The following is a 13,160-nucleotide window of genomic DNA, read 5'->3' as shown; positions in this document are numbered from 1 at the left end:
CTGGAGTGGGTTTCAGCACGTGTCGACAGCCAATCACTACATCACAGCTTTACATGATTGTCCAATCAAACCCTTGCTGTAGGGTTACCAAATCTTTTTTTTTTTTTCCTGGTTGGTTACATGGTGGAATGTTCTCTAAGCCGGTCCTTAACTCCTGCCTTCTCTCTCTCTCTCTGTCTCTCTGTCTTGCTCTTGCTCTCTCTTTTTCTCTCTTTTTTTCCCCTCTCTATCTCTCTCTCCAGTTCGGAGCGGTCTCTGTCTCCCTCCCCCCTGGCGCCCCCCAGACCTCCTTCCCCCCTCCCCCGCCCCCTCCTCCTGCACCCGGGGCCCCTGGCGGTCCGCCCCCCCCTCCCCCGCCCCCTCCGCTGCCCGGCGGCCCACCTCCTCCCCACATGCCCGGCGTGCCTCCCCCCTTCGGCGCCCCTCCCCCCCACCCCCGCCAGTTTTCCTGGGATCCTCCTCGCCCCCCCACCACACCCTGCCTTACGGCCTGCGGCCCCGGAAGGACTTCAAGCCTGAGACCTCCATGAAGCGCCTCAACTGGTCCAAGGTAAGACACTTCCTGTTGTCAGCTCGCAGCCAAACCTCGCCGGAAGTTTGCGACTACCTCTTTCTACCTCAGTGATCAATGAATCGTCAATAGCCTCACTTTAACCTGCCTGGAGAGTGAGTGAGAGAGACAGAGAGAGACAGAGAGAGACAGAGAGAGACAGAGAGAGACAGAGAGAGACAGAGAGAGACAGAGAGAGACAGAGAGAGACAGAGAGAGACACAGACACAGACATTTTTTTCATTTGTAGCTTGGCAGAGGGGCTCAGCTTCAAAGTTGGAGTGGAACAAAGTTACGAGGACAGACGTGTCTTGTGGAGTCTGCAGACCCTGTCAAAGAGTACAGCCCACCCTCACTTTGTTTTTGACAAACGATGGCAGCTCTCTACCCGTACAGATGTTATTCCAGTTTCTCGCCAGCAGTCATTAAAACCTCGGCAGAGCTCGCGGGCCGCGCTATTGTCACCCTCGCCTCGCCAGATGTTTCCGCCCGCGTCGTCCCGGCGATATTAGTTTACGTCGTGCCAATTAATAATTGAATGTGCCTCGGCACGGACGCAGCTGCTTGGCAAGCTGGACCATATGTCTGGTCCTGGGCTGAGATGCTCCGCCGTGGCCTCCTAACAGGACTGGAGGAGAGCCGGCTCCGCGCCCAGCTGTGGAACACGACGCCGCTGTTTAATATTGATGAAGGAGTCTTGTGAAGCCCTGAGCTAACAGGACCCCAGCCTGGAGAAGCTCCGCAGCCTGGAGGAGACGCTCCCCAGCCTGGAGGAGACGCTCCCCAGCCTGGAGGAGACGCTCCCCAGCCTGGAGGAGACGCTCCCCAGCCTGGAGGAGACGCTCCCCAGCCTGGAGGAGACGCTCCCCAGCCTGGAGGAGACGCTCCCCAGCCTGGAGGAGACGATCCCCAGCCTGGAGGAGACGCTCCCCAGCCTGGAGGAGACGCTCCCCAGCCTGGAGGAGACGCTCCCCAGCCTGGAGGAGACGCTCCCCAGCCTGGAGGAGACGCTCCCCAGCCTGGAGGAGACGCTCCCCAGCCTGGAGGAGACGCTCCCCAGCCTGGAGGAGACGCTCCGCAGCCTGGAGGAGACGCTCCGCAGCCTGGAGGAGACGCTCCGCAGCCTGGAGGAGACGCTCCGCAGCCTGGAGGAGACGCTCCCCAGCCTGGAGGAGACGCTCCGCAGCCTGAAGGAGACGCTCCGCAGCCTGGAGGAGACGCTCCGCAGCCTGGAGGAGACGCTCCGCAGCCTGGAGGAGACGCTCCCCAGCCTGGAGGAGACGCTCCCCAGCCTGGAGGAGACGCTCCCCAGCCTGGAGGAAACGCTTGCTTCGCCTGCCTCCATCCTTAATGAAGCTGCCAGGAGGAGCGGCTCCTGGAATCTGCTCTGGAGCGCCGCACTTACGCTGGCTCACACAGGCACACACACACGCACACACTGGCACAGACACGCGCACACACAGGAGCAGGCTTTAAATTGTCCCTGCTAACAATTCTCACCCCCAAACAATTTTTCAGTCATGCTATTGATGTAGATACACACACACACACACACACTCTCTCTCTCTCCCTTTGGCCTGCTGGGATGATTCAGGGAGAGATGGATGGGCTGAGTGGCATTGGTGATCTTGAAGTCTCCTCGTTCATCTCCTCAACAGGGCTGTGTTCTCTCTGTCTGGAGAATGCAGGTCTGCAGAGGGCTCTGTCCATCACACACTCACATACAGTACACACTCACATACACACTCACATACACACTCACATACACACGCCTTCAATCTCTATGCCTCCTCTTTGGTTTGGCGCTGGAGAGAAACACATCATAAAATTGATCAGCTGTCTGCAGTCGTACCCTGCAGGCTTCCATATGGTCGTCTGACTGGGAGGTAACACACTTACACAGCACAGCACACACGCACACACACACACACACACACAACACACAGTCCTACACACACACTCACAGCTGTTTCTCATGTCATCTGGTGCGGGGTGTTTGCCGCACGGAACCTCAGGGTGCGCTACGTTAGTCCTTACTCCTGCTGGGGAGACTGTCTAACCAATAGGACACGTCATGTCTGTGCCAGCATATCAGGACCTGGAACTGACGGTGTGTGTGTGTGTGTGTAGATCCGTCCCCAGGAGATGTCTGAGAGCTGTTTCTGGGTGCTGGCTGACGAGGATCGCTATGACAACCCCGCGCTGCTCAGCAGACTGGCGCTCACTTTCGGCTGCCAGAGACCAGGTCAGTCCTCCACCAATCACAGCCCTCCACCAATCACAGTCCTCCACCAATCACAGTCCAGTCGCTGCCCCTGTCTCTCTGGAGAGGAACACACCCTCTCTCTCTGTCTCTCTCTCTCTCTCTCTCTGTTTGTTTTGCTTGTGACTTTGTCACAACTGATCAGATGAAAGCCAGTGATCACAGTGACCGTCCCACCTCAACAACTCTTAAACGGAACACAAGGAACTTCCTTAAACACTGGCGCCAAACATCCGCACCCAGGGTAAATGACTTTGTACCGGTGAACTGCGAAGGTGTCTTTTTAAAAGCTTATGAATCATTAAAGGGGCTATCATAGCAGAGTTAATCAGGTCTAACCCACCACAGGAGAGGAGCACAGCGCTGCTGTGTATATTACCGTGTTGATTTATTCACAGGACAGCCATGTTTGCCTGCTGTAGCCTCGCCTGTCGCTCGCTAGCTTGACGCCATTTTGAATTATTCATCTCCGGTATTATCTACCTGTCACAACTCTACTGCGCTCCACAACACCCCAGAGGGCGTTCCCTCATGGACACACACACTCTCACACTCTCTCTGTCTCTCTCACACACACGCACAGTCACATACACACTCTCACACAACAGAGACTTTGTTCCTGTGACAGGGTATTGAATAATGGAATGCGTTGTAAACAAAACAGGTAGACAAACATGAGAACAGGTGTGTGTGTGTGTGTGCTCTCTATTCCCCCATCCTCAGAGGCTAGTGAGACTGTTCTCAGCGTCGTACCACTTCATCTCCACCAGCTTCAGGTCTTCCTCCGTGGCTCAGAGGCTGCAGAACCGCAGAACATGAGGGTTCAGGAACACGACCGTGTTCCCTCAGCAGACTAGGGTTCTGGGTCTGCACACCAGGGTTCTGGGTCTGCAGACCAGTGTTCTGGATTAGCAGACCAGGGTTCTGGGTCTGGAAAGGAAGTTTCCCCAACGGCACTGCGTTTCTAGATTGATAGAAACTTCCGGAATGATAAATTCTTTATTGGAATATTCCAGCAGGAAACCGAGCTCTCTATGACCAGTCAAACCCGAGGACACGTAGTGCTACAAGTCGTTTGACGGAGTGGTCCTGAAATAAATACACACCCAGTCTTGTATCATAACATTTCTATAAGAGGTCCCCTCCTATGGGCCTCCAGCTCCCTGTCGGACGAACCTCCGCCTGCTCGCTCCATCTCCAGTGAGCTCACTCATTAAAGCCCACTTCAGCCTGCAGCCTTGTCCTGCTGCCAAGTCACTCACACAGACATGGGCTGGAAATGGACTAAAAGCTGCTTTGAATTTATTTTGGCAGACGCACTGCTCCATGAGACTGGGGGTTGTGAGGCTGGAGGTTGTGAGGCTGGAGGTTGTGAGGCTGGAGGTTGTGGGGCTGGAGGTTGTGAGGCTGGAGGTTGTGGGGCTGGAGGTTGTGAGGCTGGAGGTTGTGGGGCTGGAGGTTGTGGGGCTGGAGGTTGTGGGGCTGGAGGTTGTGAGGCTGGAGGTTGTGAGGCTGGAGGTTTTGAGGCTGGAGGTTGTGAGGCTGGGGGTTGTGAGGCTGGAGGTTGTGAGGCTGGAGGTTGTGAGGCTGGAGGTTGTGAGGCTGGAGGTTGTGAGGGTTGTGGCAGCGGCGCGTGTTGGCTGGTCTCTGCTAGCGTGCGGCCGGTCGTCAGGGCTGGTCGTCAGGGCCGGTCGTCAGGGCTGTTTGGGATCCGTGTTAACGTGAGCTCCACTGTTCCAGCAGCGGCCGGCCTGGCTTCCTGTCTGCCAGTCCCTACGTCCTGTGTAGTTTGGGTCTGGTCTCAGCCGTGTGCATAATGGATGTGCTCCTCCTCCTCTGAGATGTGACGGGTACTCCAACACACGGTTCTAAAGTTTGTGTTCTCTTGTTCTCACGTTCCTCCTGGGTCAGTCCGGTCCGCTCCGCTCTCTGGGTACGGCTGTGTACTCTGTGTCTCATCAACACCGCCTCACAGATCAGACTCTGTGTTCAGAGCGGGGGCATCTGGCTGGCCATTAAACTTTTAAACCAACACAGTCCCTCACTGCGTTTTAACCAGGATGAAATATTCATCCGAGCTTCCTCTGACAGTGAGTCAGAGGAGGGGGGGGCCCACCTCTCTCTCTCTTTCTCTGCCTCTCTTTCTCTGTCTGTCATTTGAAGTAGCCTCCCTTTTTACCCAGAAACCAACAGGCTCTTATCAGACACACACTGACCGTCTGTGTCTCATATTAGTTTAGCAGTTCTACTTGAGAGAGTGAATGAGAGTGAGAGAGTGAGTGAGAGACAGAGAGAGACACACAGAGAGACACACAGAGAGACACAGAGACACACACAGAGAGACACACAGAGAGACACACAGAGAGACACACAGAGAGACACACAGAGAGACACACAGAGAGACACACAGAGAGACACACAGAGAGACACACAGAGAGACACACAGAGAGACACACAGAGAGACACACAGAGAGACACAGAGAGAGACAGAGAGCGCATGTGTGTGAGATGCAGGTGTTTTAGCCTGAGGGAGTCAACAACATCTGGTGACTCAAGCTGTTCCTGGTCCCTGCTGTTGTCACCTGGGGACCAACAGGGTGTGTACAGGACAGGGTGTCTCGAGAGTGCATGTGTCTCTGGTGGAGGAAAAAGACTGTGTCTGGGCAAGTACATTAGACGTGTGTGTGTGCTTGGTTACACCTCCTCTCCTCTTCATCGCCAGTCCATCTTCTCTCCATTCCACCTGCTCACCACCTATCATTCAGTTACCTCTCCTCCTCCTCCTCCACCCAGACCCCCGCAAGCATATCCATGTCATTTCCATAACACACACATGCTGTTAATGAAGTTTGGAGAGGCTGGGGTGGGGGGGCGTAGCTCGACTCCAGGACTCTTGTCTGAACACTTCCATGGTAACCTGCTTAACTGCTGAGCAAGGCTAGACCCTTGAGTTAGGATGGGATGTTGTAAGATGAGCTCACTCTCACTGTCTCTCTATCTCTCCCCATGTGTGGTGGTGTGTGTGGGTGCGTGGGGTTGTGTCTGTTGTGGGTTGTTAATCAGGGAACCCTGAACCGCTGTCATGCACTGTTTCTGGTGGTGAGGATCAATACTTTACAAGACGCCCCCCCCCCACCATCACCCCCACACCTCGAGCTAACCAGTCCCCCAGTTAACACAGAAGTACACAGAAAAAGCCCCAAACAGACACACAGACATTACCGCACACACATGCAGACATCCGCACACACACACGGACACACACACAGCTGTGTTCAAGGCTCTGCTCGTGTCACGTCATGATGGACGAGCGAGGCCGCCCCTGCATCTGCCTCGCCGCCGCACCTAATTGGCTGTTTCCTTTGTCGCCGCGGGAGAGCGGGAGCCGTTCTGTTGTGCGGGTCCGTGACCTTCTCATCTGACGCTCACGTCCCGGGGAGCAGCAACGCTCCAGCCCTGTTGTCACCGCGGTGACCGGGAAAGGGGGGGGGGGGGGGGGGGGGGGGGTCATCCTGTAAACTCAATCTGTTAATGATCACTACAGCCCTGGGGAGGGGGGGGGAGGAGAGGAGAAGGGGGAGGGGAGGGGAGGGGAGGAGAGGAGGGGGGAGGGGAGAGGAGGGGGGAGGGTAAGAGGGGGGAAAGGAGAAGGGGCTGGGAGGGGAGAGGGGGGAGGGGGAGGGGAGGAGAGGAGAGGAGAGGAGAGGAGAGGAGAGGAGAGGAGAGGAGAGGGGAGGAGAGGGGAGGGGAGGAGAGGGGAGGGGAGGGGAGGAGAGGAGGGGGGAGGGGAGGGGAGGGGGGAGGGTAAGAGGGGGGAGAGGAGATGAGAAGGGGCTGGGAGGGGAGAGTAGAGGAGAGGGGGGAGGAGAGGGGAGGAGAGGATGGGGGGGGGAGGAGAGGAGGGGGGAGGGGAGGAGGAGAGAGAATGTTACGACTGACGTGTCTAACTTGTGAAAGATGCCACGGGAAATCCTTTGATTGTTTCTGAGGAATGGTGACTATTTGGCATTTGACAGTTTGAGATGACATTGTGTGAGGATGCCAAAGCCCCGCCCCTCCCCCCTCCCCCCGGGTGTCTCTAACCCTGATATGTCACCCCCCACCCTGCCAATGTGCAGGGTCAGCAGGCCTCATCTAATGCCCGCATCCCTTTATTAACGTGTAATGTGCCTAATATGCATGTGATGCTGTGTGAACATGCTGCCTCAGTGCACCACATCCACTGTTGGTGTGTTCACCGTCCCACACACACACACACACACACACTCACATCACACATGCTAATGTGTGGACGCTGCCTTTCTCTCCTGTTCATGTTTGTGTGATCATTCTCGCCAACATACACACACACCCACACCCACATACAGACACACACACACACACACACATACAGACACACACACACAAACACACTCCACATGTATAATGAGTTGATGTGATCATATTATTGACCACTGTGGCATGCATATAGACAACCTCCCAGTAGAGGGCCATGGTAATGGAATGAAAACACACACCAATAAGGATGAGTGAAGTGGTAATATTACCAGGTCAGTCCAGTTTACTCAATCATGCACCCTTGATTCTGTAGATGTGTGTGTGTGTGTCAAAGAGAGAGAATGAGAGGAAGAGAGAGAGAGCGGAAAGGAATAAGAAGAAGAAGAAGCAGAAAGAGGGAGAGATTGAGGGAAAGACGGGATGGAAGACAGAATACAGGATGAAAAAGAGAGAGAGAAAGAGAGAGAGAGAGAGAGAGAGAGAGAGAGAGCATGATGGAGAGACTGAGGGAAGGAGAGAGAGAATGATGAAGAGACTGACAGAAGGAAAGAGAGAGAGAATGTGTGTGGCGCTCCACACATGTTCACGTCAGTTTGATAATCATGAGGAAGTATGTGGTTATATTTTTAGGATCTCTGGAGAGCACTTCCTCCCTCCTAGCAGGAACCATGAATTATGAACAGTCTTCAAACATTATTTAAAAGTTAATTTCAGGGCCGCGGAGGAACAGTCAAAACCACAAGGTGTGAATGTCTTATCAGACCCTTCTACCCTGCTTAAACTGAGTGTGTGTGTGAGAGAGTTTTGCGTGTGTGTTTGCAAACACGTCCCACACTTGGCTTTGATGCATGGAGCTAGCAGGGATGCAAGGAGCTAGCAGGGAAGCCTGGCTCTAGCAGGGATGCAAGGAGCTAGCGGCGCTAGCAGGGAAGCCTGGCTCTAGCAGGGATGATGGGTGATGACACACAGCCCTGATCAGAGTTCTTCATCGCAGCGGGAAGCATTGTCACTGTGACGCACACAAACCCACTGTCACTGTGACGGGGATCTGGGTTCAACCAAGCGTCTCTTCTCCCCGTGACTCCCCCTCCCTCTGTCAGGGATAGGCCGCACACAAACACACACTGCCAAGGTGGCATGAAACTGCTGAGACGCACGTTGACACACACACACACGCGCGCATGGTGGCAGGCCATATAAATCAGGTGTAATTGTGACCTGTAACAGCAGATCGATAGGGGCTGGGTGACAGGATTGTAGCGGGCCCCTAGGACCAGCTTGTTGGTTCCCTATTCCCCTGCTCATTAAAATGAAATGTGCTCTTCCTGCACGGGTAATTATTACGCTCTGCTCTGCGTGCAAACCCACACACACACACACACACACGCACACCCCCATGTGGGTACGTCTGCTGCAGGACCCAAAGGGTCAAGACCTTGAGTGATGAATGCGCGAAGGAAACTCCAATTGTTATCCTATATTCATTTATACTGACTGAGTTGTCAAGTCGTCCTCATTGGTAGTTGTGTGGTGTTTGTAAAGGGACTGGTGAGGTCACACACACCTTCCCAGCACTTGAAGCTGGTGTTTTAAGAAGCTCTGAGGAGATTGAAGGATTTCTAGAGTGCAGGGAACCGAGCGGAGAGAGAACTGGAGAAGTTGAAGAGGGAAAAACAGAAAATATATAGACAGTATAACGAGCCTTGGAAAGCCTCGTGACTTTGGGCGGGGGTGTAGAGAGCAGCCCTGTGATCTAAGGTGTTCCAGAGGTGAGGGGGAGAGAGAACTACCAGGCCTCTCTCTCTCAGCCTCTCTCTCTCTCAGCCTCTCTCTCTCAGCCTCCAGCCAGCCGTCCAGGGGGTAGGTGTGTGGGGGGGGTCTCTTTGATTTTGATCCGTCTCCTTAAAGGATACTCGATGCCTTCATTTTAGTCCCCCTACTCCTTCTGATCCCTCCATCTCCCTCTCTAACGCTCCATCTCTCCATTTACCTCTGATCCCTCTCTCTCCACACCTCTCTTAACCCCCCACCCCACTCTCAACCCTCCATCTCCTCTCCTCCCCCCCCCCCCCCCATCCCTCTCTCACTGGTTCCTCTGTGTCTTTCTTCTCTCTACTGGTCTAACCTGTCGCTAGCAGGCTAGCTGCTGATCAATAGCAGCTCTCATCTAACAGCTCTTATTCACAAATCTCTTCCAAGTGTTTAAGGTGTGTTTACCTGGTGTGTGACTGACATATTTGTGAGTAGGCCTGATAAGAAGGATATGGTGAAATGTGTGTGTGTGTGTAGCATGATTGCCTGGGTCAGTTTGAGATGGTGATGAGGTGGGATGGTAAGCTGCCCAGGGCCAGACAGGAAGAGACCGGGTGAGAGGCGGTGTTGCCACAGCCTAACAGGTCGTAGACTTCACATCAACAATGTGGATGCAGATAGCACTGTCCACAGTCTGCTGTCCAGCGATAGGAGCTCTTATCACCCAGACCGGCCTGGTCCCCTGGCTGTCCTCTCCTGTCTCTGTGTTCACAATGTCTCCTTCTCCCATGTCCTCCTCCCTCAGTCCCCCTCCTCTTCTCCCTCGCTCCTCCCTCCCTCGCTCCTCCCTCCCTCGCTCCTCCCTTCCTCGCTCCTCCCTCACTCCTCCCTCCCTCGCTCCTCCCTGCCTCGCTCCTCTTCTCCCTCGCTCCTCCCTCCCTTGCTCCTCTTCTCCCTCGCTCCTCCCTCCCTCGCTCCTCTTCTCCCTCGCTCCTCCCTCCCTCGCTCCTCCCTCGATCCTCTTCTCCCTCGCTCCTCCCTCGTTCTCCCTCCCTCGCTCCTCCCTACCTCGATCCTGTTCTCCCTCGCTCCTCCCTCCCTCGTTCCTCCCTCCCTCGCTCCTCTTCTCCCTCGCTCCTCCCTCCCTCGCTCCTCCCTCCCTCGATCCTCTTCTCCCTCGCTCCTCCCTCCCTCGCTCCTCCCTCCCTCGATCCTCTTCTCCCTCGCTCCTCCCTCGCTCCTCCCTCCCTCGCTCCTCCCTCGATCCTCTTCTCCCTCGCTCCTCCCTCCCTCGCTCCTCCCTCCCTCGATCCTCTTCTCCCTCGCTCCTCCCTCGCTCCTCCCTCCCTCGCTCCTCCCTCCCTCGGGGCCGAGAGAGTTCCCCCATTGAGACTCTGAGCACACTTCTCCATGTCCAGCAATGCCCTTCTGTGTTGATGCCATCTCCCAGACTCAAAACAAAGCTGAAAGGTTAGATTACTTTATTATACAGTCTCACATCTTCCACAAACCCTCCACAAATAAAAACAAATATGAACCCACCCACAAAGGACAGCGGGGGAACTTCAGAATAAAGGTTGTTAGTGTATTATTGATGTGATATTATTGCTTCGCTGCTCTTTCACCCACAGCAAATAAGAACAAGCGCAGAACAAAGATGGGGGTTAAACCTGTGTAATAACTCAGAAGAAATGGCTTCACCATGTGGAGTTATTCACAAGAAATATCTTTCTCTAAATCTGCCTTGCTCTCGTGTGGCCTTTCACTCTCTTTCCACCTCTCTACTTCTCTTTCTTTCTTTTTCTATTTGTTTCTCTCTTTCCGTCTCTGTCTCATCCACTCTCGCTCTCTCTCTCTCTCTCTCTTGCTCTCTCTCTCTCACCCTTTCTCTCACCCTCCCTCCCTTTTTTACTCTCCCTCCCTCCTCCCTGCCCTCTCCCATTATCTCTCTCCTTCCTTCTCTCCCTCTCTCTCTGCATGGTAGGCGTCGAGGGGGCACTCTACACCTCCACCAGGGAATAGCATGCTGGGAAGGTCAAATAAATAATAAACAGTCTTCCAGGCACAACATAAACAGAGTTCTAAAGGCAGCAACATCATCTGAGCTAAGTGAGCCTGGGGGGCGGGGAGGGAGGGGGGGGGGGGGTAGTGGAAAGGCTCTGGATAGGGCATGGATCAGGTGTTGAGGAGGTGTAGGGAGGGGAGTTGAGGAGGGGGGGGGGGGGGTGATCGGGGGTTAACAGAGGGCAAGGCTTTAAACGCCCCGGGGAGAGATGGGATTGCTGACAAGTTGGAGTGCCAGCAGTCTGGCTGTCAGGTGAAGCGGGCAGGCCTGGTCCTGGGGCCTGGTGAGCATCAGTCCCCCAGCAGGCCTGGTCCTGGGGCCTGGTGAGCATCAGTCCTCCAGCAGGCCTGGTCCTGGGGCCTGGTGAGCATCAGTCCTCCAGCAGGCCTGGTCCTGGGGCCTGGTGAGCATCAGTCCTCCAGCAGGCCTGGTCCTGGGGCCTGGTGAGCATCAGTCCCCCAACAGGCCTGGTCCTGGGGCCTGGTGAGCATCAGTCCCCCAGCAGGCCTGGTCCTGGGGCCTGGTGAGCATCAGTCCTCCAGCAGGCCTGGTCCTGGGGCCTGGTGAGCATCAGTCCTCCAGCAGGCCTGGTCCTGGGGCCTGGTGAGCATCAGTCCTCCAGCAGGCCTGGTCCTGGGGCCTGGTGAGCATCAGTCCCCCAGCAGGCCTGGTCCTGGGGCCTGGTGAGCATCAGTCCCCCAGCAGGCCTGGTCCTGGGGCCTGGTGAGCATCAGTCCTCCAGCAGGCCTGGTCCTGGGGCCTGGTGAGCATCAGTCCCCCAGCAGGCCTGGTCCTGGGGCCTGGTGAGCATCAGTCCTCCAGCAGGCCTGGTCCTGGGGCCTGGTGAGCATCAGTCCCCCAGCAGGCCTGGTCCTGGGGCCTGGTGAGCATCAGTCCCCCAGCAGGCCTGGTCCTGGGGCCTGGTGAGCATCAGTCCCCCAACAGGGCTGAGTGTGTCTGTGAACAGTGTAGAGTTAGCAGCAGGTCTAATCACTACATCCTGCTGCTCAGGTCACTTATCTCATTATTCAGGGTGGGGGTGGTATCTAATGAACCGGTAGCTAATGACGACTGTGGTGACAAGCTCCTGAACCGACCCCCCCCCCCCCCCCCCCCACCCTCTCTGTCTGTCTATCTCTCTCTCTCTGTGTCTCTCTCTGTCTCTCTCCTAATCGCTGCTCCCTGAGACGAAAGCCACTTATTGCACTGCTTCATAGTGGGACTGTAGGGCCCCACACAGGTGTGTGTGTGTGTGTGTGTGTGTGTGTGTGCATGTCTGTGTGTGTACCCGTGCCTTAGCTGCTTGGCTGGCTGGTGATGAGCAGTGCAAAGGGACCTCTTGTCTTCTTAATGACCTCGGGTGGGGGACTGTGACAGTGCAGTACCTCCGTCCAACACTAGAGGTGTCACTCTGTCTGCTGTCAGAGCTGACTGACAGTGTTTGTTGCTGTGATCTGCTCAGCCCTGCTGCAGCATGGCTTGTTGATAGATGCGCTGCCTGCTAATGTCAGTCTCTCTCATTCTCTCTCTCTAGCTTTATCTCGTTTTTTTCTCTCTCCCCACCTTCCCTCTCCTTCCCTTTTCTCTCTCTTTAATCTCTTATTATCTCTCTCTTTCTCTCTCTTTCTCTCTCTCTCTCTCTCTCTCTCTCTCTCTCTCTCTATCCTCTCTCTCTATCCTCTCTCTCTCTCTCTATCCTCTTTCTCTCTCTCTCTATCCTCTCTCTCTCTCTATCCTCTTTCTCTCTCTCTCTCTCCACTGCTGGAGCAGAAACCAAAGGTCAGTCCTGGTTTGTTTTTGGCTTTGTCATTCATTTTGTTGACTGATGATTTCCAGTGGTTGTACAGACGCGCATCCCAGTTTTATTAATTAACATCATGTTTGATAAGTGTGTGCCTGTTCATCTGTGATTTTATTCTATGAATATGTTATTTATTTATGTTTTATCAGTTCTGTCGGGTAAATCATTCTGCACGTCCTCCAGACCCCCTGGTGCTGCCTGTGAAAACAAACAGAACAAGAGAAAAAGGGATTGACAGAGAAATGATCTTTGTGTTTACTATAATTAAATTCCAATTAAAGAAGCACAATTCTGCTCTTAGTTGTGACTCAATTATCTCCACACAGCCCCCATGACAAGACGAGAATTCCACCTCAGCCTGATAGTGGCATGGGGAAGTGGAGGGCTTGGAATGAAAACACCACCAAAACTACGCTTATTACAAAAGACTTGGTGGCGTGATATGAATTTG

The 13,160-nt window shown here is 54.6% G+C and overlaps 1 pseudogene across 1 annotated transcript in view; it reads left to right on the top strand.

Annotated features, from left to right (window-relative positions):
- LOC146260737 (protein diaphanous homolog 3-like) overlaps positions 1 to 12,944 on the top strand; it is an 89,411-nt pseudogene extending 76,467 nt beyond the window's left edge. Inside the window, exons 16-18 of the transcript XR_014724815.1 lie at positions 243 to 550; positions 2,681 to 2,795; positions 12,859 to 12,944. The product of XR_014724815.1 is annotated as a protein diaphanous homolog 3-like (transcript). The remainder of the gene's footprint in view (positions 1 to 242; positions 551 to 2,680; positions 2,796 to 12,858) is intronic.
- Positions 12,945 to 13,160: the final 216 nt, after the last annotated feature.

The sequence above is a fragment of the Hypomesus nipponensis genome, chromosome 12 (genome assembly GCF_054491055.1).
Source record: "Hypomesus nipponensis isolate SF chromosome 12, ASM5449105v1, whole genome shotgun sequence".
NCBI classification, from domain to species: domain Eukaryota; kingdom Metazoa; phylum Chordata; class Actinopteri; order Osmeriformes; family Osmeridae; genus Hypomesus; species Hypomesus nipponensis.
This window is presented reverse-complemented; position numbering and strand designations above follow the sequence as displayed.